At 35.0% G+C, this 27,187-nt stretch overlaps 1 protein-coding gene and 1 pseudogene across 4 annotated transcripts in view; one reads left to right on the top strand and one right to left on the bottom strand.

Annotated features, from left to right (window-relative positions):
• RAB6A (RAB6A, member RAS oncogene family) overlaps positions 1-27,187 on the top strand; it is an 84,168-nt gene that overhangs the window by 8,849 nt on the left and 48,132 nt on the right. The window lies entirely within an intron of this gene.
• Positions 4,574-6,380, bottom strand: LOC138148366 (peroxisome biogenesis factor 2-like; annotated as a pseudogene).

The following is a 27,187-nucleotide window of genomic DNA, read 5'->3' as shown; positions in this document are numbered from 1 at the left end:
TTTCCTCCAGGCAATTCTCCTTTTGAAGCTGTCCAAGTTCATGTTATTCTTCCTAAAATGTGATGCCAATAATTGAATATACTGCCCTAGCTCAGATACTAAATTTTGTTTAACAAATCCCCCCAGGCAAGATGTACCCCATTTGGCTATGGATATTTTGGTAAAAATGGGACAGAGTACTACGGGACTGTTGTGCTGGACAGTATGTCTTTATTAATAAAGCCTAAGATGATACTTTTTTGACCGTTTTGGACTTAATCTAGAACTTGTTATGTATGTGGGAACTGAAGACTCATAGTACTTAGGGGCCCATATAATGTAGTTGTGCATTACCAATGATTGCACTGGGATGTGAAACATGAATATGGAAATAATGGACACCATCTTTCATAGTCACTATATTTAGGGAAGTCAGATAAAGTTGATCAGGTTGGGAAGATGGTTGCTTCCTATAGGTTACAGTCTGAGTAACTATCATTACTATAGGTCAGATTCCTTGACTAGAAGAATTTTTTTCTTTATTTACTATTAGTTGACAACATTCAGTTCCACAAATTTTTGAGTTGCAAATTTTCTCCCCCATGCCCTCCATGGTGGCATGCAATCCGATATAGGTTCTACATACCTTCACATTAAACATTAGTCAAGTTGTAAAGAATTTTAACCAATGGAATGAATACCAAGAAAGAAGAAACAAAATAAAATGAAAAAGAGAGAGTAAGTAGTTTGCTTCAATATCTGCGTTCAGACTCTGTAATTCTTTATCTGGTTGTGGATAGCCTTTTCAATAATCAATCCTTTGGAGTTGTCTTATAACCTTGTATTGCTCAGGGGAGCCCAATCTATCAAAGTCAGTCATCACAGATATGGATATGTCTGTAATTGTGTACAGTGTTCTCCAGGTTCTGCTCCCCTCACTCAGCATCAGTTTATATAAATCTCTTCAGGTTATTTTGAAGTCCTTCTGTTCCCTCATTTCTTATAGCACATTACATTCATATTTCACAACTTGTTTAGTTATTCTCCAATTGATGGGCATCCCCTTGATTTCCAATTCTTTGCCACCACAAAAAGAGCTGCTCTAAATATATTTTTGTACATATGGGTCTTTTTCCCACTTGTATGATCTCTCTGGGATATAGCCCGAGAAGTGGCATTGCTGGGTCAAAGTAGGAGGAATTTTAAAGTTAGGTAATAAAATGAGTTTGAGAATGTTAACCCAGAAGTGATATATGTGGTTGTGACCCACATCAGCTGAGGAGTTTCCAACTTCACTGAGAAACTTTGCCTTCTCAAATATTGAGGAGCACTTTACCAAGTCTGCTTCTTTGCATTTATTTCACTCACTTTTGAATTATAGTTATTGATATGCATGTATTTCTAATAATCCTTATTAGATTATAAGCTCTTTGAGGTTAGACCCTATTTCATATCTGTTTTCATATCTATCAACCTCTCCACCCCACTACTTAAGCACAGAGCTTTGCGTATGATAGAAAATTGTTGAATGAATGTGAACTTTATTCATTTCCTGGAAGCTTTGAGATGATTGGTCTTCAATTGCTGAGGGAAAGGGGGTATTTGAGATAGTCAAGTCCCTGAGCTGACTAGGGAAGCAGGATATTACTGTCAGTTGCACTGTTCCTTCCCTGGAAATTGTGACAAGCCTTGCACAAACAGTATTTTGTCAGTAGAGCAATTGGCTTACAGATTGATTATGCTAGGGAAGTCAAAGGTAAGAAGAAAGGTCCTATTTTCATCAAAATATTCATAGTTGTCCTTTTTGTGGTTGCAAAAAACTGGAAACAGTGGGGATACATCTTGACTGTGAGTATTGTGTAACAAAATTTGGTATTTGAACATAATGGGATAGTATTATGCCTTAAGAAACAATTTGTATTCCCTTTTCTTAGCACTGTGCCTGGTATATAATAAGCAATATATGATTATTGATTGGTCACTTACCATGAGGAATTCAGAGAAAAGTGGGAAGACTTATATGAACTGATAGAAAATGAAGTAAGCAGAACTAGAAGAATATGCATAGTGACTGAAATGATGTACATTTTTAAAAGCAAAAGGTCAACTGAACTCAAATAGAATGACAAATATTTAAAATATCCAGAGATTAGATGTTTAGGAGAGCTTAATATGCCAATAGACTCAATTGCTGTATTGGCCTGGTTGGTTTTGCTTAATGATTTTTTATTGTTGCAAGGAAGAGTTGAGAAGGGTAAATAGGAAAATTATTGTGATATATAAATACAGATATTAATACTAAATCTTATTTTTAAAAGATTACTAGGTAAGGTCTTAAGCCTTTAACTGAAGAATAGATAAAATAGGGTCCTTGTTCTCTGTATGAAAGTAAGGGTGTGTGCATGTGTGTGCACCTGTATCTCTGCAATAAGTATTTATTGAAGACTTACTATTTTGTACCTGGCATTGGACAAAATAATGATATTTTCCTGGTCAGCTGGAAATCTTTACTGATTGGCATTTTGGGTGTTTATAGTTGTATAACTTGTGTTTTTACTAAGGTTGGTAGATTATCTAAATATTTTGACTGCTACTTCAATATTTTACCATTTCTTGCTTCTAAGATTGATTTAAAGTTGTTTCTGAGAAGTCATTTATCTTTTCTGTAACTAATTACTCATGCAAGATATTGCATTCCTAGTTTTTTAATCAATAAGAATGGATTTTGCTTCACCTGTTAACTCCCCCACCCCCAATAACCAGAAATAAAATGTGTGTGTGGGGGGGGGGGGATGAGTGTGAAGTGAGTCTTTTCTGAGATTTTCCAGACAGAGCACTAATTTATAACAAAATTATTTGACCTCCTATGGTTATTCATCTAAGTGAAGGTGTTAAACTCCAATAGAAAGGGATCCCTAGGGACAGCATATTGACTCAGAAAATCACAAATTGACAGTATCTATGTTGCCTTGTATTTTTATTTATTTTGTTAAACATTTTCTAATTACATTTTAATCTGGTTCAGTTCACACTCAGGAGTTTTGCAGGCTGTGAGTTTGATACCTCTGGATTTTTTTTCAACATCTTTTGTCTATCTTCAAGTAAACAAGCATTATTTAGTGCCATCTGTATGTTAGACCCTGTACTAAGGGCTAAGGATAGATACAAAGAAAGTAAGAAAACAGTCCCCGTTCTCAAGCAGTTCACTGCCTAATGACAACAAGCAAACAACCATGTACAAACAAGACATATACAGGTTAAATTGGAAATAATCTCAGAGGGAAGGCACTAGCAATGAATGGGGGAATCAGGAAGAGCTTCAAGTAATACTGACTGAATGTACCTATATGAGCAATTAAACTCTAATATAAGTCCTTTAAGCTCCAACTTTCTTCATTATTATTCTGCTGAGTAACCTTGACATTTTTCAGTATTGAAATTCAAGTTTATTACTGTTTTTTTTTTTTTAATATCCAAAAGTACAATGCTAGGGTATAACCAGCATTGAATTTTAAATATGTAATTTGGTTTATGTGATGTTCCTTCCTTTGTAGAATCTTTCTATATCTTGTCAGTCATATACATGGGAAATGTCTGATAGTTGGTATTGACTTTACAAGTTTTTTACTTTCCATTTCTACCCTCCTGCTCTGATTTTTCATCTTGTCTGTCTAGAGCCTGTTTTACTCAGGCTAAATTATTTGATGTTCATGATGAGGACTGCTCCATTTTTTGTGTGTGCCAAATTCTCCTTGTTCTTTAATAGTTAGCTCAAGGCTTACTTCCATTACAGTTTCTTGACTAGCCCTGACCACAAAGTACGATAATTTGCTTGTTTTGGGACATGTTCTTCTCTGTAAGTCCCTTGTGCATTAATGGTTTTTTTTTTCAATGTATCTATGGGGAGGTAACATATATATCTCACTATAGATACATAGAGAGGCTTTGAGTATTGTGGGAATAGCATTGAATTTGCAATCTTAAACCCTCTATTGCTTAACACTTACTGGATATGTCATTCTGGGAAAACGACTCAGTCCTTCTGAACTTCAGATATCTCATCTTAATTGGCAGAGTTAATAATTGCACCGTCTTCCTTACATGTTTCAAGAGGAAAGTGCTTTGTAAATGAAAGTTTTCTATAGATATAAACTTCTCTTTTATGATTAAAAAATAAAGCACATTATCTGTTCTATATTTTTCATTTCTGAATAATTCATCCTCTTAAATAAAGACTTGGTCCAAAGCAGCCTAGAAACTTACATTGAATTTTTTGAGCTTAGATATTATTAATACTTCACCAAGCCATCTTTCTGAATGTAGATTTATTAAAAGAGCACTGTTCTTGAACGTCTATCCTATTCTGACACTTGACTTGTGACCCTTGGACAATTCACTTACCTGAGCCTCAGTTTTATCTGTAAAATGAGGATGATTGAATTTGTTGTTGTCATTTAATTGTTTCAGTCATACCCCACCCTTAATGACCCCATTTTGGGTGGGTTTTCTTGGAGTGGTTTGCCATTTCCTTCTCTAGCTCATCTTACAGATGACAAAACTGAGCTAAACAGGGTTAAGTGACTTACTTGCCCAGTTCCATACAGCCATTTCACTACTGTAAGAAAAATGCTTTCTAAATCCATGCTATAAGAAATGTGAGTTATGCACTTTGAACAGAAGGAAGGCCAAAGACAAAACACTTGCTAACTACAATATTTTGTTACAAAGATTAACTTCCTAGAGTAGAATAGAGAGAGGTTACCTAACTGTATTTAGTCAGATTATCTGATCCTAAAGTAAAAAAAGTCAATAGCGTAACTTGAAAAACAGCTATAGATAAGTGAGTTTTGATTAGAGAAAGTTTTAAAATTGTCCCTTAATATCTTAAAAAAATTCTTTATCCATGTTGATACACACATACATATATGCACACACGTATATATGTATATGTCTCAATCTGCAATCCAAAATCTATTACCTGTACATCAGAAGGTGGGAAGTATATTTTATCATGAATCCTCTGGAATCATTGCTTGGTCATTGGGATTGATTATAGAGTTCTTAAGTCTTTCAAAGTTGTTTTGTTTTTACAGTATTGTTGTTATATAAATTATCCTTCTTGTTCTTTTTACTATATATTAGTTTGTACAAGTGTGCCTAGGTTTCTCTGAAACCAGCCCCTGTATAATTCCTTTTTAAAAAAAGTTCAAAGTGATGATACTTTTATTTTTAAGATGTAGAGTTTATATAATAAATCTGATATTGTAGCTTCCAGGAATTAGTGTCTTAATCATGTCTTTAGAGAGACTTGAAATAGTGATTCTGACATGTATTCTTAAGTGTTACTTATTTTGCTTAAAAAAGATGGATTCATTTTCTAAGGAGCATTCACTTCAACATTTTGATCCCTGACTTCAGTGTCTGCAAACTGTGCATCTCTGTGTCACAGGTAGGAAGAATGGAGTACATGTCAAAGAGGTAGCTGCTTTTAACACAGTGATAACAAAACACATGTATACAACTTATGGTGTAAGGCATAATGGGTCGCTCCACACAAAGGGAACATTCTTTGCCATGGGTAGCTCTAATGTATCATCACTGTTAGGAACACTTGTGATAGGGATACACTGAAATAACAACTTAGCTTTCAAATTTTGGATATTAGTACGTGGTAAAAGAAAGGTCAGAAATTCTGCAAACATACAATAAAAGTTTCTTATTGTGTACTCAAAGACAACTTTCCCAATGTTTGGGTTTTGCAAAATACAGATTGAATATCTAAGTAATGTCGATGTAGCAGACTTTCATTTTTGAAAGAAAATCAGGAAATTAACCAAACTACTTAATTTCAAAAGTTCTATAATAAAATTAGCACACTATTTGGTTTTATAGAATGATGCTAAATGGTGCTTATGGAATAAATTGTAATATCTTTCTAATAACACCTTCTAACAAGCTCTGCAAATAATATACTGTAACTTGATTTTTGCTTAGTGGCTGATATTTCTGAGTTCGAGAAAAATCATTCTTGTATTGGATATTCATAATTGACTGTTTCACTGTGGCAGTCTTGGAGTAAATGGTGAATCTCTAAGAAAAGCCACAAAAATACTTTTACCTCTGATTCAAACCCAGATAACAGCCCTGGCTTAAATCCATGAGAACAATGAGTACACTGGGACCAACCTAATTGTTTCAGGGCTATGTTTAGTTCTAGAGCATCCAGCTGATTTATTCTCAGTACAGGGTTTGTGTGCTCAGTATTCTTTCCATTGGAAGAAGTCTTCTTCACTGTAAGACTAATCTGAAGAACAGTGATTCTTGTATGGTTTGTTGTAATAGGGCACTGTATCAATACAATAGATAAATACATACATTTTGACTGCCTCACTGGAATACTGCAGGGTAGAACATTGGAATGAATGTGGAACAGAGGAAGCTGGTCCCTGGGCATAACCACACAGGCCAGAGCTTGGGGATGGGCTGAAGGAAGATGAGAAGATTGGTCTGCTGACTATCAAACATTTCCTGTGCCCATAGAGGCACCACCAGCAAGAATAATGTGGGAGGTACCACAGTCCCAGCTGAGTTTCTCAGAAAACTTTTGGGGGGGGCCCCCCCCCCCCCCCCCGTCTCTTCCTCACCCTGCCACACCAGACTGACCTTCGCTCCCTAAGAGGCCCCCTCTATAATTTCTTACATGACACTAGTATTATATTACATTTCACACATCATAATTTCAGGAAGCATTCCCCAAATGACTGGCAACTTTGTTTCCCATTTTTTTGCTGCCACAAAAAGAGCTAATATAAATATTTTTGTACATCTCTCTTAGGGGTTTAGGCCTAATAGTGATATCACTGAACCAAAAGGTATTCACAGTTGAATAATTTATGTTCTAAATTGCTTTCTGAATTGCCTGGATCTACCCACAGTGTCATCTTTTCAGTTTTTCAATGTAGCATAAAATTTACCTGTTTGGCAATGTTTAAGTTAAGCTGAATTGCCAGGAATGTAAAGGTACAATATTTTTTATTCAAACAATAATATTAATTCATTTAGCATTTTATAAGAAGTTCTATAGGGTAGGGTACTATTTTAATTTAGTTGAATATTTGGTGACTGCTAAGAACTTACTTGCCTATTTCTTATATAGGTATCTGATTATTTCCAAATCAGCTTTCCTTTCTTCAAGTCAAATTCAATGGCCACAAATGCCAATGCCAAAAACACTAATTTTAAAAACCACCAGGATCTAGCAAATAGATTATTCCTTCACTGCTAGCATATTATTCTGTGGCAGAAATGTAAATAATTGCTTGTAATAGGATTGTACTTAAAAGTTGATTGATGAGTATGATCATCAGATTGGGAATGTTAGGACACAAATGTTTAAAAGGGATTTGATAAGCAAGATAAGTGACTTTGTGATAAGAGAGTATCACTCTGTTCTTAATCAGTACCAAACTTTAGACCAAGAGAAACTGTATGTTAGAAAACTGAAAAAAATTATGGCTATTGTTGATGCTTTTTGGAAAAATTATGGCAAAAGATGTTGTAGGATTGAAGATAGGCAGATATCTCAATTAAAAAGTAACTTCTCCAAGTAATTTTTGTTCTGGGCTCTTTATCTACCAATGGTGTGATATGGCAGGCCAAAGAAGGCAACTTGATTGGAGGCTGCATTGATAGAGGCATAATATATAGAATAAAGGAAGTGACAATTCTCCTTGTTACTGTCCTGATCACACCCCATCTGGATGGAATATTGGATTCAGGTATAGGTACCTAGTAGAGATTGTGACATATTTTAAAGGGTCAGTTGAAGAAATTGAAGAAGGTCCTTTGGAGGGTGTGAGTTCTACTTCCCAAGTATTTGAAAGGCTATCCTGTGGGTGAGAAATTAGAATTGTTCTGATTAGTTGGAGCCTACCTAGGAGAAGTGGGTGAAATTTAAACACAGTGGAAACATTTTCTCAAGGCTATCCAAAAATAGAACAGTCTCTGTTTACCCTGGAAGGTGACGGGTTCTTCTTCATTGGATATCTTCAAGCAGATTGTTGGATGATGGTGTAGAGGAGCTTCTTATTCAAGTTCAAATTAGAGTAGTTGATTTTTAAAAAAAATTAATTTACTGATGTTTTTTAGAAACATCAGACATTTCTGGAAAATACCTCTGTCAAAATTCAATCCTTAGTTTTAGTAGTAAACAAGTTAAGCTAAAACACCTTCATATCCTAGTAGAGTGTGTGTGTGTGTGTGTGTGTGTGTGTGTGTGTGTGGAGAGAGAGAGAGAGAGAGAGAGAGAGAGAGAGAGAGAGAGAGAAAAGAACAAACAAGAGCGGGAGTGAGAGAGTGTGCTATTGTAGTAGTCTCCACAGCCTTTGGCAAAAGGATAGGGATTTTATGTTTTCTGGAACTGGTCAAAAGTCAGCTTCCTCTTCGTGATCTTTATATGTGAGTTGTAGAATTGTTCTTTGGTTGTTGCTTATTTCATTCACCATCAGTTCACATGAACCTCTCTGTAGATCTTTGAATTCCTCATTTGTGTTGTTACTGCATAATAATATTCTGTCAAAAATCATATGCCAAAGTTTATTCATTCCCCAACTGATGGGCACCTATTTGATTTCTAGTTATTTGCTGCTATGAAGATTTTGGTGAGTGTGAATGCGCGTGTACATGTGTGCGTGCATGTGTGTGTGTGTGTGTGTGTGTGTGTGTGTGTAGGGTCTTTGGAATACATTGATCCCCACAGACTATGTGACCAGGAATGGGGCCCCTAGGTCAAGGTTTGAACTAGATAATTTTGGGGGTCTTCTATTCTGAGATTTTAGTTCTAGAACTTTTTAAAGCTAAAATATTACTATTTAATTTCATTTTAATCTTTATGGAAATGCTATTAGATGTATTGAATCTTCTATTTATGAACTTGCTTGGTTATTTTGCAGTAACATTATTTTGGTTTAATTGATTTTCCTCTTTTGCTATGGAATTGCATCACCTATATAAAAAGCAGCACTGGGTCTGCTAATAAAGAAAGTTTTGTAGCAGCTGAGGCTTTCTGCATAGTCCCAAGGTATTCTTTCTGCTGCTTTTGTTATGACTTTAGAGCACTAAACATTGCTAGTATTCTCACTTAACTTCATGTAATTGTGTTCAATTGAAACCCACTAATTTTAGCTAAACTATGCAATATTTGCTTTGTATATTAATTTTTAAACAGTTTTTATTTATGTGAAAAGAAACTAATTATAAAGGTTATGCCCAGGGTCTGAATCAGTGCTAAAAAGGGATCTGGCCAGCACATGTACCAAATTATAATCATAGATTTGATTAGAGTACATCATATGCAGTTCACTTTTCATATGCCCGTGATGGCATGTTCCATTTAATACAACGAACACCAAATTTCTTCTCTGTCCTTTGGTATGCTATAAGAATACAGGGTTTCTAGAATCATAGGCCTAGAGCTAAAAAAAAAGCTCATTTTACAGATGAAGAAATTGAGCCTAAGTTTATCTTGTTTTGTTTTTCCTCTTGTATTAACTGTACTCCTGGAGGAGCTCAGTCTCTCAAGACTGAGTATTCATTCCATTTATAGACAGCTATAACTGTAGTCCATGTATTCTGGAATTTGCCTTCATGTGTTTTTTAGTTCTCACTCATTAGTTCTGGTTCTTTTTTTTTTTTTTTTGGAGTCAAGACTGTTAAGTATAATCATTCTGCTTAATAGCACTCTAGATAGTTGAAGACTGTACTCATGTTTCCTGAGTCCTCACTTTGAGTTAGGCATCTCAGATTGCTTTACCTGTCTTTTGTTCAGTAACACAGCTTTTAGTCCAGTTGCTGTGTTCATTTTCTGGTTTGAATTCTATCCAGAAGAGATCATTGGATCATAGATTTAAAGTTGGATGGGACCTGAGAGGTCATTGAGTCCACCCCCATCTTTATAGAAATGAAATCTGAAGCACAGAGAAGTTAAACGGTTCATTTAGGGTCATATAACTAGTTAAGTGCCTGAGGTGGGATTTGAAGCCAGTTATTTCCAAGTTCTGTACTCCTTCCACTACACCACACTGCTTTTCTGTTAAGCATCTCACCTAAGCCCACAATTTTGATTTGCCTGTATCTTGCTTAATTTCCTGGACTAGATGGGATCAGATTCTGGTTGTCAGACCCAAGGGTGCTGCTGGTGGTGGTTGTATCAGTTAGCATTTATATAATGCTGTAAGATTTGCAAAATGCTTTACATATGTTCTTTCTTTTAATTCTCCCAACAACCCAATAATATAGGTAGCTGCTCTTATTCTTATTTTACAGATGAGGAAACTGAGGCTGAGAAGTTAAATGACTTGCTCAGCTTCACACAATGTCTGAGGCAAGGTTTGAACTCAGGTCTTCCTCACCCCCAAATCCAATGTTATATGTATACACTGTGACACTTAGATGCCTCACATACTTATTAAACTGTTACATGGGTTGAGAATCTCCTTAGGAGCACAAAGAAAAGGGATTTTGAAGACAATATTTCTTTTTCATTGTTTGTTGAAATTTGTCAGACTTTAATTTGTCTCTTAGTTCTAGTTCTCTAATTATTAATTCTAGATATATGCTAACATGTGACTTATGGGTACAACATTGCTTCTGTTAAGGACAAACCCAGACCAAAACACTTGGCAAAGTTGTTACTTTGGAAATAGATGGTGTTATAACTTTCATGTAGTTTAGAGTATCTCAAAATTATCAAAGATAGACACTAGTGCATTGTTGGTGGAGCTGTGAATCTATTTTGGAAAGCAATTTTAAATTATGCAGATAAAGTTATTAAAATGTGTATACACTTTGACCTTACAAATTCTACTGCTAGCTTTATTCTCCAAGGAGATCATTGATAACAAGAAAGTCCCTATATACACAAAGTATTTATAGTAGCACTCTTTGTGATAAGAAAATTTTTCTTATATTAAGCCTAAATTTGCTTTTGCCATTTTTTTTAGCTCTGCCCTCTGTGACCAACTAGAACAAGTGTTATCCCTTTTCCATATGATAGCCTTTCAAAAACTTAAAGATAGCTGTTAGATTTTTCCTAAGTCTTCTCTTCTCCAGATTAAAATTTGACATGAGTCCCTTCACTGCTTGATTGTTTGAATATTCTTTTCAGTTAATCATCTGCTTTTGGGATAAGTGATTTTGGTGTAGAGGAAAGATGTCTTCATTTTATAAATCAGGCATAAGTAAAGATATGGGCTTTTACTACAGCATTTCTTAAATGCTTACTGTTTGAGTATTTTGCTGGAGAAGATATTTATTGAAATGAGACACGCTCCCTGCCCTCATGGGCAAAACAACAGTATACAAAGAAGTCAGCCAACTGATACATAATAATAATAATAATAATACATGATAAGAGGTCAAATTATTATGTGATATTTATAGGGACTAATAATTCAGTTCAAGAACCATTGGCCATCTACTTTTTGCAAAGAACTCTTGGGTACAAAGACATAGTACCTACTTTCAAAGAATTTAAACATTTTTAAAATATATAGAGACAGCTGATGAAAACTACTTGTTTCTTGTTCACTTTCTCATCTTTTCATGCTGTTATCTACCACCTTTCTAGCCCAAATTCTAGGTTTTGCCTAGATCTCATCTAAATCAGACATCCTCTTCTTAAACAGATGTGTATTTTGAAAACAACTCCAGAAGGAAAATGACTCAATATGGAACATGGACACTATAGTATAACTAAAAGCAGAAGTCATTTAAAATTTTTTATTGAATAATCTTTCATTGTATTTAAGATTTTCATGTTGGGAGTCAGTAGTTATAAATTTATAACCATATTATTGTTTATTTATTCCATATTATTATTTATTATATATTTATTGTTTATTTATTATTGCACTTATTCCTTTAGTCCATTATAAGGGACCAAGAGTAACTTTTATAGTTATTTGCACTCCTCATTTTGTGTTGAAATGATAAGGAAAGAAACATTGTGTTTTCTCTCTAAAACATTTATTATAAAATAGATTTCTTAGTAATTGTTCTGTATGCAGTGTTGCTGAAGAAGTATTTTTTAACTAAAATTTTGTTTATTTTAAGAATGTCTCCTTTTTTGCATAAGATTTTTCAAACCTTCCTCTTATTTTTTTCTGTTATTTTCCTTACAGAGTCAAAAGAAACTGCCTGGCAAAAACTTTAGCTTCTTTGTATTTTATTAAGAATAATGATACCATATATCCTTACTAAACTCTCAAAATTCTTTGAGAGCTGCGACTTTTTCTCTCTTGAATAAAGGAATACCTGTTTGAAGATGCACCTCCCATGGCTCCTCCTACCCTCATTCTCAGCTGAGGATCTTGCCATATATATATTGCTTTTTGGAGGGCAATTGGGGTTAAGTGACTTGCCCAAGGTCACATGGTTAGTTTTTGTGTTAAGTGTCTGAGGACTGATTTGAACTCAGGTCTTCCTGACTCCAGGGCCTGTGCTTTATTTGGAGCTCTATTCACTATTCACTCTATTTACCTAGCCGCCCCACCTTATATTTTTATTATTCAGAAAATTGAGTCCATTCTCTAAGAGCTTCCTCTTCTCTCCTCCTCAACTCACATCTCTCTGACCCTGCCCAGTCTAGTGCAGGCCTTATCATGTCATGCCTATCCATTGCAATAGCTTGCTGCCTCTTCTCCCTGAGTCACTGGCAGCTCTACTTTATTCTCCACATAACTGCGCAATGATTTTCTTTAAGTTCAGCTGTGATTATGTCACCTTCCCCACCCCCCCTCCCCCAAGTTAAACACCATTGATTCTCTTATCTCTTTGAGGAACATATATAAAAATTCCTCTGCTTAGTGTTCAAAATCTATCTCCCTATCCTTCAGTCTTCTTACACTTTATTCCCTTCCACAAACTCTTGAGATCCAGTGACACTGGTCTCTTTGCTTTTCTTTGAACAAGATGCTCCGTTTTCTGACTCCTGGTACTTTCATTAGCTAAACACAGAACTTCGAATGCTCTCCTTCCTCTTCTTTGCTTTCTGGCTTTCTTGGCTTCCTTCAGGTCTTAACTAAAATCCCACCTTTTGCAAGAAGCCTTTCTTGAACTCTCTTTAATGTGAATGTCTTCCCTGTTAGATGACCTCCAATACACCCTGTATATATCCTATTTGTATATAGTTTGCATTCTGTATCCTCCTTAGACTGTGAGCTCTTTGGAGCAAAGACTGCCTTTCTTTTAAACTATCCCTAGTGCTTAGGGTTAAGAATTCCTGACATATAGTAAGTGCTTAATTTATGCTTGTTGACTTACTGACTGAATCATATTGCCTACTGTGTCTAACCGTCTAGAGTCATGTTTTTCATTACACCTCTAACATCTTGCCATTTTCCCTGCTGCTGCACTGTTTGGACCCCTGGACATCCAGAGACCATGCCTTGGGAGACTTAACTCTCCCAACTCCAAACCTCACTCTGTACTGATTGGTAAGTGGTTCATGTGGCCTACTACCCCATCATCTATTTACTACTTGTCATGCCAAACCTCTTTCATCCCCTTCAGGACCCACAGTCAAATCAATATTGCCACTGCTATGGGAAAGGCAGGTGAATCGGTTGTCTCTACTTACCATCCCCTTAAGTTTTCATGCCAAAATACTTCTCTTGATAATGTCAACTTCCCTGGCTCCACTTCTTTATATGTGTTATCTCCCTATTACAACATAAGACCCTTGAGAGCAGGAATTTACTCACTTTTGTATTTGTGTCTCTAGCTCTTAACATAGTACTTAGCATATAGTAAGCAACTAATCAGTGTTTTTTTGACTAATTTATTACTCTGTCTTGATTAGTTTATCTTCTTTAGTTAATTATTTAAATGATTATTTCCAGATTGTGATACTTTATTTGATCCACTCCAGTTATTAACTGTTTTCTTCTTTGTGAATTACTTTTAAATATCTCATCTTTTCACTCTTGCATTCCTTACTATCCTTGAATCCTCCTCTCCCCCTCCCAACTCCAGCTTCTCCAAGGTAGGGACTATTTTTTTGTCTTTATATCTTTAGTTACTAGCATGATACTATTGGATAAGGCTACATATATGCATACCTATACTCATACATATACATGTGTATACACAAATATTGTGTATATATGTATAAGTGTGTGTGTGTGTATACACACAAATATATGATGCTTAATAAATGTTTATTGAGTTGAAGTTGGAAAATACAAACTAGTCTTTGGTTAAATTCCCTGGGAACACTTTTAGGAAGATGATCTTGATGATAAATATGAAGTTCTCTTCTTTGCTAATTATGAATTTAATTTGATCATTTATAAAGAAGGAAATTCCATTTCCAACCCTTCAAAGTACACAAAGAAATTATGTAAAGAAAAATTTTAATGAATAAACATACATATTTTTTCCCTTCCTAGAGGCCCATTTTCTTATTTTAAGGGGAACATGTTTCCCCTACCTTCTTTTTAATGGATAAGCTGTTAATTTCCCAGAAGGTTTGGCTTATTTTTTCTACATTATATCTAACAGTATTTATGTTTTACTTCATACAACAGCCTTTCTATATCAGAATCCTCTTTGCTTATGCTAGAGAAATGGAAATCACTTTTTTTTTTTTCAGTTTTAAAGACTTGGGATTTTAGCAAGTGATTTGTTTTTATCTTTTCACATTAAAAACAAAACCAAACCTAGCTATAAATGCTGCTCAGGTTGTTATTCTTGAACTTTGGGAGGAAATTTGGGCTGGGGGGCGCAATTAAAAAAAATACCACTTATCTCTTTCATTTGGAAGAAGTTGTCATCCAGTCATTTGGAGAAATAATTATCTCTAAAATAGTGACTCTTGACATTGCCAACATTACATTGATAAATCAGCACTTTAAAAACTAAAACCTGAAGAGGTCGTACTAGTCAGCTGTCATGTATCAGAACTTCTTGTGGAACTTAGGTCATCAAATCTTGGTAAAGCAAGGCAGAATTGTTTTGATTAAGAAAGTCTGGATTGGTAGGTGAACCTGAGGGTGGGTGAAGAACTTTTAAAATCTTTTTAATTTTATAGTGCTAGATGGACAGTCTACTCATGTCTGTGTTAATGGAAAATAAGATTATACCTCTCCTGTCCCTCCTTTCTGATATATTTTTCCCCCAAGGCCATAATTGGAAGGAAATAATTGCCATGTGAATAGGAATTTACTTTTTCATAACTGGAAGATTATGGAGTAATTTACGATGAAGATTAGTTTAAACAAAAAAATACTGACTGGAAATCTTAGTGAAAAGGGTTTACTATTTTGGCTGTTTTTAAAAATTACTTGCTTAGTTCTATTTATATAGTCCTTGAGAAAATTTTCTTTTTTCTTTTTTGATTCTCTGCTTGTAGTTCTATACTTGTTCCCTTTTGGGAGATAATCTGGATTTGTAATATTATTCTGTATTCTCTTCCATTTGCTCATCTTCAGCTTTAAATTTGGAATATTGAGACTTTGTGCCGGGGCCAATCTTGGCTCCTTTTGAGTTTTTGGAGAGGGTCGTGGTTGGCCCTGCCTAGTACTGCTTGCCATACCCTATAGTCTTGCTCTTTTGACTCTTCCTTCTGGGATTAGGGGTGGGGAAACTGGCTTTGAGGCCATGTGTGACCCTCTAGGCCCTCAAATGTGACTGACTACACATGACCTGGAGGCTGCAGGTTCCCCACCCCTGGATTAGACCTTCTGAAATTTCTGAGGTTCAAAGTTCTGTATCTCCTGGGAACCAAGTTTGATATGAGTGCTAGGGACCCTTATTCCCTGTGAGCTTCTGGTAGACTTTTTTGTACACTAGTTTCTCACTGAATTTCTTTTTTTGGGGGGGGAGGGGTTGCTTTTTGGAGGGGGGAAGGTAGAGCAGTTGGAGTTAAGTGACCTGCCCAAGGTCACATGGTTAGTTTCTTGTGTTAAGTGTCTGACGCCGAATTTGAACTCATGTCCTCCTGACACCAAGGCCAGTGCTCTATTCGCTGAGCCACCTAACACCCCTGTCCTCCCCCCCCCCCCCAATTTCTTGATCACTATTTTGGTGTGGGCTTTGGGTTTTGTTGGAGTGTTTGTACCTATTGTAATCTGCCTTATTTTCCACATCTTGGCAGGAAGTTTTCCCCCTCCTCTTTCTCCAATTTGTTTTTCTCCCCTTTTCAATTTAGAGAGATTACTTTTCCTTGTACCAAGTTGCACCTTGATTTTAAAAGAATAAAATTTCTTGTTCTCTTCTAGTTCAGAGAAAACTACCTTCTACCAAGCTGCTTTTTTGGTTAGACTTGTTAATAATCCTGCCTTGCACAAATCAGTATCTAAGCAGAGCAAAAAAGGACAATTTCTTCTCATCATCTTGAGGGAAGGTGAAATGTTGTTTTCTCTGTCATCTCAGTAAAGCATTAATTTTAGAACCTAGTTAGATGCATTCATATATGCTAATAGATTTGGCAGTGCATATATTTAGTGAGTTGGTATGGGACCTTTCCTTCTTTTTCATTATCTTCTCTCCTCCACCCTATTTCCCAAACCACCATCCTCCTAGTCATACCTAGGCACACAACCTAGTTCTCATCCTTAACTCCTCAGTCTTTAATACCTTCCTAATTATCCAATCAGTGGTCAAAGCCTGTCAATTTCATATTGATAGCATCTCTCAAATATTCCAGTTGTTTGAAATGAGGACTTTAGAAAACAAAGGGGAACTTTGGATCTCCCCAAATCTTTGGTTATTAATAATCATTTTTTTCGAGGTCAGGGATGGTCTCTTTTTTTATCCCCATAGCTTACCTTAGCACAGTGCCAGACACAGAGGAAGCATTTAATGAATTTTTATTGATTTAATGACTTTCCCCTAATAGAATATTGGGTTTACATGGGCTTATTTTTTTAAAAACTGATATTTTACTGCTTATTTTCTCAGTAGTTTCCTGTTGTCAGAGATGGGTAATAATACTATGCTTTTTAATAAGGAATTCATGAGAAAAATAATGCTATTTCTGTTCCCTAACCTTGTATCAATTAAATAGAAATATTGAATAATATATTTCTGGATTTGTTCAACATGAAAAATTCTAGAAAAAAATTAAGCTGTCAGATGCAAAATTCTCTTTTTTACCTGTGTTGCCTATAGTAGATCTTAATGTAGAAATTATTAATAAATATTGAGAAAGTGAGCAGTGCAGTCTCAGGTTCACTTTCGATTTTCAAGGATTAGAGGTACGTCTGTAGCTAAACTCTGGCTTTTCCTCATCTCTTATTTGCCAGGGCATGGAATGTTTCAATCATGCAGTTCTATAGTTTGGAATATGTTCAATCTAGCTTGCTTGCCAAATGAATGTTAATGCTCATGGGAAAGCTGAATAGGAATCAAACGGAGATGATTGTCATGGTTGGTCTATACAGAAATGCAGAAAGGATATAAATAGGATTTTTGCAGATGGTCTGATTTCAAGAATTCTCTGACAAATGTTTGGTATAGGATAGAATTTAAATTTTATTTCTGGAGGTAGTATTAAGAATGCGTTCTGAATATCATTTCAGTTTTTCTAGAGATTATTTTCAGATTTTAGTATCTATAGAAGAGATTTTAACTAATGACTTCAATATATTTGTAGGTATTAAATTTTAATTCATTTTAGTAAGTTTTAAGTGTCTAATACATGGGAATACTACACATTAGGGATAGAAGACAGGAAGAAAACAGCCCTTGTTCTCAAGGGCTTTTTTATTCTAGGGCAGAAGTTCTTAACCTGGGGTTTATGAACTTAAAAAAATTTTTTTTACTGGGTATATATAGTTGGATCCCTTTGCAATCCTGTGTATTTTATGTTGTATAATTTTATTTAAATAAACTTATTTACAGTGATATATGTATTTTAAATATTTTAAGAAAGGGGTCCATAAGCTTTTCACTAGACTGACAAAAGGGTCCATGTTGAAAAGATTTAAGAACTCCTCTACTAGGAAAATAAAATATTTTAAAAAACAAGTATATAAGTGATAATTTGAAAATGGAGAGGGCTTTGATAACAAGGGAGCATGAAAAGACTTCCTTTGAGATGGTCCTTGAAAGAAGATTGGTGTTCCAAGATACAGAAGTGAGGAGTGAGTATAGGCAAAGGTGCAAAGATCAGGTATGGAATGCAGAGTTTAAGGAACATCACTTAGGCCTGTTACTTCTCCTGCTCCTTTTGGCCAGTCTGACTAATCTACCATCAGAATTTTGCTAAATCTTTGTTTTTGGAACATAAATTCAGCTGCAGGTGGTTCAAATGATTGATATAGTTGCTTAATGTAGGTGTTAGTAACAGATTTATAGAGTACTTTCAGGTTTACAAAGTAGAGTATCTTTAATTTTATACTTATTTTTCTTTTGTTACTGATAGGTTTTTTTTTTCTTAAATCACCTTGATTTCTAACTCTATTCGTCTCTTCCCCCAACAATCATACCTCATAAAGAATAAAAAAGAGGGGAAAAAATGCAGAGTAGCCAAACTAACCAGTAAATCAACTGATTTTGGCATTGTATTCAATATTACATACCCATAATTTCTCACCTGCAAAGGGAGAGAGATATATTTTCTTATTTCTCTCATTTACAAAAATTTTATTAATTTATTGCATTTTGAGTTCTAAGCTGTTTTACTCCCAACATCTCACTACATAAGGCCAACATTTGACACAGATGTATAGGAAACCATACAATACATACTACTACATATCAGTTCTTTCTCTGGAGGTAGATAGCATCTTCCTTCATAGGTCCTTTATAGTTGATTTTAGTATTCCTATTACTCAGAATAACTTAGTCATTCACAGTTACCCTTTGAACAGCATTGTTCTCTTCATTCTGCTTTCACTCTTCATTATTTCATGCAAGTCTTTCCATGTTTTTCTAAAATCAATGTATTCAGCATTTCTTATAGCACAGTAGTATTCTATCATATATCAATCATATATCACAACTTGATTAGCCCTTCCCCAGTTGATGGGCATCCCCTCAATTTCCAGTTCTTTGCCACCACAAAGAGCTGCTATAAATACTTTAGAACATCTGGCTTCTTTTTCTTTTTTCCTCATCACTTTGAGAAACAGACCTAATAGTGGTATTGCTAGGTCAAAGCACATACAGAGTTTTATAACTCTTTGGGCATAATTCCAGATTGCTCTCAAATGTTAGAGCAGTTCATAGTTCTACCAACAATGTATTAGTGTCCCAATTTTTCAACATCCCTTCCTACATTTGTCAGTTCCCTTTCTCTCATTTTAGCCAATCATTGTGTCAGTGCCTCAAAGTTTTAATTTGCATTTCTCTAATCAGTAATGACTTAGAGCATTTTGTCAAATAACTACATTTGGATGTGATTTCTTTTTCCAGAAACTGCCTGTTTATATCTTTTGGTCATTTTTCAGTTTGGGAATAACTCATATTCTTATAAATTTGACAGCATTCTCTATATTTGAGATGAGTGGCCTTTATCCGAGAAACTATATAAAACGTTCCCCCAATTTTTTGCTCTCCTTCTAATCTTGGCTACGTTGGTATTATTTGTACAAACCCTTTTTAATTTAATGTAATTAGTTATCCATTTTATATCTTACAATGTTCTCTATATCTTGTTTATTCATAAATTTTTCTATCCACAAATCTGGTAGGTAATAAATATGCTTCATGTTCTTCTGATTTACTTAATACACCTTCTTTTATGTTTAGGTCATGAATCCAATTTGACCTTATCTTAGTAAATGGTGTAAGATACTGGACTATACCTAGTTTTTTCCAGACAGCTTTCTGGTTTTCCCAATAGTTGATTGTTTTTTGTTTGTTTGTTTTTACCAAATGGTGAATTCTATCCCAAGAGGATTAAATCAAACACAAAGTTACTATAATTCTTTCATATCTACTCTATTCTACTGATCTACTATCTGTTTCTTAATCAGTACCAGATAGTTTGGGCAACTAGGTTGTGCAGTGAATAGAGTGTTGGGCCTGAAGGCAAGACAACCTGAGCTCAAATGTACCAAAGACACTTACTGGCTGTGTGACCCTTGGCAAGTCACTTAAGCCTGTTTGCCTCAGTTTCCTTGTGAGCCAGAGATGGCAAATTGTAAAGTCGTTCACAGCAGCTCTCCTGAGGACTGCTGCTGTGAATAACTCTAAGGGTCTATTTGCATAGTATAATGAACTCTCTATTCAGCAATAAGCTAAAGCACAACATTTAAGAAACTAAAGCATAACATTCACAACAACATAGTATAACAATTTATTACTAAGGTGGCCACATAATCTTAAAACAAAACATATCATTCAGTATATCTTATAGTTATCTTTAAGGGGTAGCAGAATATACAAACACCATCCACCACTAGGTGGATGTGTTGCAATCTCTTCAGTCAATACAGAGTATCCAAGTAAAGTCCTTTTTCATCTTGACTCGAATCTCTCTTCCAACCCCTATGGCTCCCAACTCTTGGCCTGGATTCACATTTAGGCAGCTCCCCTCTCCTCTCTGCTTCTGTACCACATCTTATGGGGACTGCTCCACTCCAAGCTATTCACAGTTCGTTTCTAAGAAGAAAAAGCTTAACAGGGCTTCAGCAGTATTTACACACATTAGCAGTGCTATCATCTCAATTCACTTTCTCTCTGTGAAACCAATACAGAACACCAGACGGTCTCTGTCTGAGAAATCAACACAGACCAACAGACAGGGCTTCTGTCAAGAGAAGCCAACACAGAACAACAGAGTGCCAACAGCACAAAGTTGTCTCTCTCATTTCTGTTCCCTCTCCTGCTTTTCTCTGTTCTGCTTCTTCCTGTTCCACCCTTTTGGGAAGCTCCTCCCACTGTGGGTTCCCATGTGATATCATTTGGTTTATTAAGGGCAGGGGAGATCTTCAAATCCCCTTAGGCCTATTAAGGGCAATACTTTGTATATTGTTTCCAATCAAAGATTCTTGATACAATCAAAGGCAAGACTCAAAGGCACTTGATTAGCTAAAACTCAATCCAGAAAAACAGCAAAAAATTCTATTTTGCTTGCCATTACACAAACCAATCCAGTATCTTTGCCAGGAAAGCCGCCAAAGAATCAGACATAACTAATCATCTAAACAACAACCACCACCAGCTAGTTTTGTTAATTACTGCTTTATGATACAGTTTAAAGTCTGATACTGTTAGATCTCCTTCTTTTACATTTTTAAAAATTAATTCTTTTTATATTCTTAACCTTTTGTACTTCCAAATGAATTTTGCTGTATTTTTTTCCTAGCTCAGTAAAATAATTTTTAGTAATGTAATTGGGATGTCACTGAATAAGGACATTAGGTAGGATTGTCTTTTTTATTATATTGACTTAGTTTCCCTTCCCCCACATGAATAGTTATTATTTCTCTAATTATTTAAGTTTGATCTTATTTGTATAAGAATGATTTTATAATTATGCTTATATAGTCTGAATTTGTCTTGGCAGATATAGTCCCAGGCATTTTTTACTATTTATGTTTATTTTAATTGAACTATCTTTTACTGTCTTGTCTTAATGTCTTGTCTTGCAAGGCTTTGTTGGTGATCTATAGAAATGCTGATGATTTATGTAGGTTTTTTTTATATCCTACTACTTTACTAAAATTGTTTCAGTTAACTTTTTAGTTGAATCTCTAGGATTTTCCAAGTATATCGTCATATTATCTGCAAAAAGAGATAGTTTTATTACCTCAATGACTATTCTGATTTCGTTGATTTTTCTTCTCTTATTGCTATTGCTAGCATTTCTAGTTCAGCATTGAATAATATTGGTGATAATAAGCAACCTCCTTTCATTCCTGATCTTATTGGGAAGACTTCGAGTTTATCCACATTATGCCCACTTTCTTTGATATAACCTTTCATGGTTCCCCAACTCCATGATGTTGACAATTCCTTAACTAATTAAATGATTATTCTTGTAACAAGGATATATCTTATCCTTCTTACAGATAATTTTGGCTGGTGGCTTTGGGTAGATGCTTCTTACCATTTTAAGGAAATGTTTCTACCCATGCTTTCAAGTGTTTTTAATACAAGTGAATGTTGTATTTTGTTAAAAGTTTTTTTTTGCATCTATTGATATAATCATGATTTTTGTTACTTTTATTATTGATATAATCAATTATGTTATTAGTTTTCCTCATATTGAATCTGCCCTGCATTCCTGCTATAAATCCCACTTTATCACAATATATAATAATCGTTGTGATATATTTTGTAGTCTCCTAACTAATATTTTATTTAGGCACTTTGTGTTAGTATTAGTGAAATTATCTATAATTTTCTTTGCTCTTCCTGGCGTAGTTATCAGCACCATATTTGTTTCACAAAAGGAGCTTAGTAGGACTCCTTTGCTTATTATTCCAAATATATTTAATATTGGAATTAGTTGGTCTTTAAATGTTTGGTAAAATTTACTTGTAAATCCATCTGGTCCTGATACTTTTTTCTTAGGAAGCTCATTTATCTTACTATCTTTTTTCTCAATATTATCTCAATATCTTTTTCTAAAATAGGCTTATTTAAATATTCCTGTTCCTTTAATGTTAATCTGGGCAGTTTATATTTTTGTAAGTATTCTTCGGTTTCACTTAAGTTAAATTTATTGGCATATAATTGGGCACAATAACTCCTTATTAGCAGTTAATTAGTATTGCTTTAATCTTGTCTTCATTATTGATGTATTTACCCTTTTCCTTTTTGATACTTGTGATTTGGTTTGCTTCTCTTTTAAAAAAAAATTAACCAGTGGTTTATATATTTTATTGTTTTTTCCCCATAAAACCAATTCCTAGTTTTATTCATTATTTCAATGGTTTTCTTAATTCAATTTTATTAATCTCACCATTAATTTTTAGGATTTCTAATTTGTTCCTTTTTTTTTTTTTTAGTTTTTTAAAATTGTGTATCCAGTTCATTAATCTTCTCTTTCTCTATTTTATTGATGTAATCATTTAGTGATAGAAATTTTCTTCTGATTACTGCTTTTGTTGTAACTTCTATAAGTTTTGGTATGTCGTCTCATTATTACTGTTCTCTTTAATAAAATTATTTTTTCTGTGACTTTTTTTTTTCTTAAGCAGTCAGGGTTAAGTAACTTGCTCAAGGTTACACGGCCAGTTATTTCTGGGTGTGGTGCTGAGTGTTTGAGCCCGGGATTCAATCTCCAGGTCATGCTGACACTGGAGCCGGTGTTCTTACTCACTGTGCTACCAGGCTGCCCCTGTGACTTGTTTTTTAACCCATTCTTTTTTGTTTTCTCTTTTTGGAGGGGGGGGGGATGCAGGGCAATTAGGGTTAATTGACTTGCCCAAGGTCTCATGACTAGTAAGTGTTAAGTGCCTGAGGTTGGATTTGAACTGAGGTCCTCCTGACTGAAGGGCTGGTGCTCTGTTCACTATGCCACCTGCCTGCCCCTATGTATACTGTTTTAAACTAACCTAGTAATGACAACATTTTTAAGAGTTACAAGTAATATTTTCCCTTATAAGAAGTAAACAGTTTCACTTTATTAAATTCCTTATACTTGGTTTTTCATGTTTCTTTCTTATGTTTCTTCTGATTCTTGTAAGTCAGATTTTCTGTTCAGTTCTGATCTTTTCCTTAAGAATACTTGCAAGTCCTTTAATTCATTAAATCTCTTTTTTCCCCCCTTATATCATTATACTTGGCTTTGCTGGGTATGTTATTCTTGGTTGCGAACCCAACTCCTCTGCTCTTTTGAATATCATATTCCATGTCCTTTGGTCTTTTTATGTAGAAGCTGTTAAATCTTGTATTATCCTCACCGAAGCTCCACAATATTTAAATTGTTTCTTTCTAATTGTTTGCAATATTTTCTCCTTGACCTGGGAGCTTTGAAACTTAGCCGTAACGTTCCTGTTAATTTTTATTTTGGGATCTCTTTCAGGCAATGATTGGTAGATTTTTTTTAATTTGTTTTTTTCTCTAGTAAAACTTCAGGACAGTTTTCCTTAACGATTTCTTCAAGTATATTGTGTAGTATAGACTCTTTTTTTGATCATAACTTTCAGATGGTCAAACAATTCTTACATTCTCTCTCCTCAGTCTGTTTTCAGGTTATTTTTCTAATGAGATTTCATATTCTCTAATATTTTTTTCATTCTTTTATTTCTTGATATCTTATGAAGTCATTAGTTTCCCCTTTCCCAATTCTAATTAGTGTGTATGTCTGTGTGTATAGAGATATTTTTTTTCAACATTCACTTCTATGAGATCCTTGAGGTCCAAATTTTTTTCTACCTCCCTCCCTACCCTCCCCCCTTGCCAAGAGGGGAGCAGTCTGATATAGGTTATACGTGTACAGTCATAGTAAACTTTATTTCCACAGTAGTCATGTTGTGAAACCAGGAATCAGAACAAAAGGGGAAAAACTGTGAGAGAAAAAGAAAGGGAAAATAATATGCTTCTATCTGTATTCACACTCCATAGTTCTTTCTTTGAATGTGGATAACATTTCCTATAATGAGACTTTTGGACCTAATTCTCATTTTTAAGGAGTTATATTCTTCTGTTTTGGGATTTTTTTTTTAGTTGGTTCACTTTTTCATAATTTTCTTGCTTTTTTTTTGCCTGATTTTTCCTTAACCTCTTTTATTTGATTTTTAAAGCCCCTTTTAAGCTCTTCCAAAAACTCTTTTTGGTCGTGACCATTTTATATTTTTCTTTTAAGCTTTACAAGAAGCTGTTTTGTTTTTATTGTCTTCTTCTGAGTTTGAACGCTGATCTTCTTTATCACAGTAGTTATCTGTGGTCAGGTTCTCTTGCTGGTGTTTATTTATCTTTCTCTTTTTTAAACAGCCTATTTCTTGACTATTACCTTTATGTTAGGGTCAAACTTTGCTTTGCTTCTGGGGTATAAGGATGATGTCTTAGGCTTCAGGTTTTTCATACGGTTGTTTTCTGAGCTCTGTCTCTGAGTCTTTGACTTTTTGATTCTTAAAATGTTCTATTACCAAGGTGTGTGGTCACTGCTCTTCCTGCTGATATCTTGGTCTGAGTGCCCTCTGGTACTCTTGATCTGAGACCAGGGTCCCCAACATGGCTGCCATCACAAACACTCTTCCTCCCTGCATTCCCTCAGGCAGCTGTACATGTCAGTACTCAGGGACTGTTCTCCAGTGAGTGATCACAACTTGCAACAGGACCCAGATCCTTCTGCTGCTACACCTAACAGTGTATGCTTGCTTCTTGTCTGTAGCCACAGCCAGGGATCCCATCTAGTCTATAGGTCTGGGCCCTGTGTCCAGCCCTGATCAACCACATGACCCCTACACCATCTGTGGGGTGAAAATTCCCAAAACTGAGACTTACTCTCAACATAGCTGCCCTTAGCTGTACTAATATTTGTACTTAACTCTGGCCAGGTCACCACCCTGAGAGATCAGATCTTCCTTAAAGTACTTCCAAGTTGTCTTAGACTAAATGACTGCTTTATCCCAACTTTTAATTATTTTATACCCCTCTAAAATTCACTTTGAGTTATTTGGGAGGGAATTTGAGAGAGCTAGATAATTTTCTGCCTTACTCTATCATCTTCCCATAATTCCTTCTTATTTCTTTCTTAATGCTGTGCTTGATCATTATAATTATGCAGCATTCACTTTAAGAAAATGTTTATCTTTACATTGTGTGCTTTCTATTCCCTTGTTCTGATTTCTTCACTTTGAAGCACTTTATATAGTTCCTACATTTCTTTGAATGTTTCATGTTAACCATTTCTTACTGGACAGTAATCTGTTTTATTGAAGTACCATAATTTGTTTAGCCATTCTCTAGTGAATGGACATCTTTGTTACTACAAAAAGTGTAGCTATAAATATTTTGGCACACATGGGACATTTCTTGTTACCTTGGATCTTCTTTGTGTATATACCTTCCAATGGATTCTGTCTTTTCAATGTGTATTATACCCTTATTAGGACTAGTACTCTGCCTCAAAAACTCAGAGGCATAGTCACAGGAGATCTTACCATTATCCATAAACATTCTATTACCCATAAATGTTCTAATTCTTTGATTAGCAATTCTGATACTCTTCTACCTCACCACAACCTATCATTCTACATTTTCTTGTGTTACACCCTGCCCCCAGACCTGTCCTCATTGAGACTTGTAGATCCTTCTAGTCTCTGCTGACTTCACATTCCTCCCTTTCTAATTTCAACCAAAAAGTCAGAATTTTTTTTAATGAACATGAACCAGTTTTTGCCTCCCTCTTGTCCCCTCTCACCATTGGAAGGAAAACCTAACATATACACACAGTCAAGCAAAACGAGTTGTCACATTAGTCATGTCCAAAAAATATGGTTCGTTATGCAGCCTGAGTCCATTACCTCTCTGACAGGAGGTAGAAGATGCTTCATAATATATCTTTGGTAATCACAGTAAGTACACTCACCAGTATTATTTGAAAGTTGTTTGATTTTGGAGTGTTATTGTAAGTATTTAAATTGTTCTCTAGGTTCTGGTCACTATGTAGTTTTCCCAGGTTTCTCTGAAACCATCCCATTTAGAATTTTTTCCAGCACAATAGCGTACATTACATGCATATACAATATTAGTTCAACCATTCCCTCTGTAGTTTATTTTTTTTAAACATTTTTTTTCATTCAGTTAAAATCCATTTTTGTTCTCACCCATCTCTATCTCTTCCATTGAGAAAGTAAGAAAAACAAAAAGCCCCCTTAAAACATGTCTGGTCATACAGAACAAATTCCTTCATTGGCTATGTCCAGCAAGATAGGTATCAGTCTGTATTCTGAGTCTACCCCATTGCTTTCAGGAAATGGGTAGCAACGTATTTTGTCATGAGTCCTTCAAAATCATTGGATTCATCAGAATTTTGTAGGCTCTGAAAGTTGTCTTTACAATGAATGATGATGTTATTGTATAAATTATTCTCCTGCTCACTTCATTCTACATGAGTTTGTACAACCCTCCCCAGGTTTCCCTGAAACCATTTCCTTCATAATTTCTTACAATACAGTAGTTGTCTATCACATTTAGATATCATTACTTATTTAGCCATCCTTCACATTTCCTTAGTTGTTTGCCACTGCAAATAGAACCGTTATAAATCCTGTAAGTATTTTTCTACAAATGGGACCTTTTCCTC

The sequence above is a fragment of the Petaurus breviceps genome, unplaced genomic scaffold (assembly GCF_028583685.1).
Source record: "Petaurus breviceps papuanus isolate PSGF00001 unplaced genomic scaffold, PetGlider_PUasm1.0 90823, whole genome shotgun sequence".
NCBI classification, from domain to species: Eukaryota; Metazoa; Chordata; class Mammalia; order Diprotodontia; family Petauridae; genus Petaurus; species Petaurus breviceps.
Note: the sequence above shows the minus strand (reverse complement) of the source record. Positions and strands in the feature narration are given on the sequence as shown.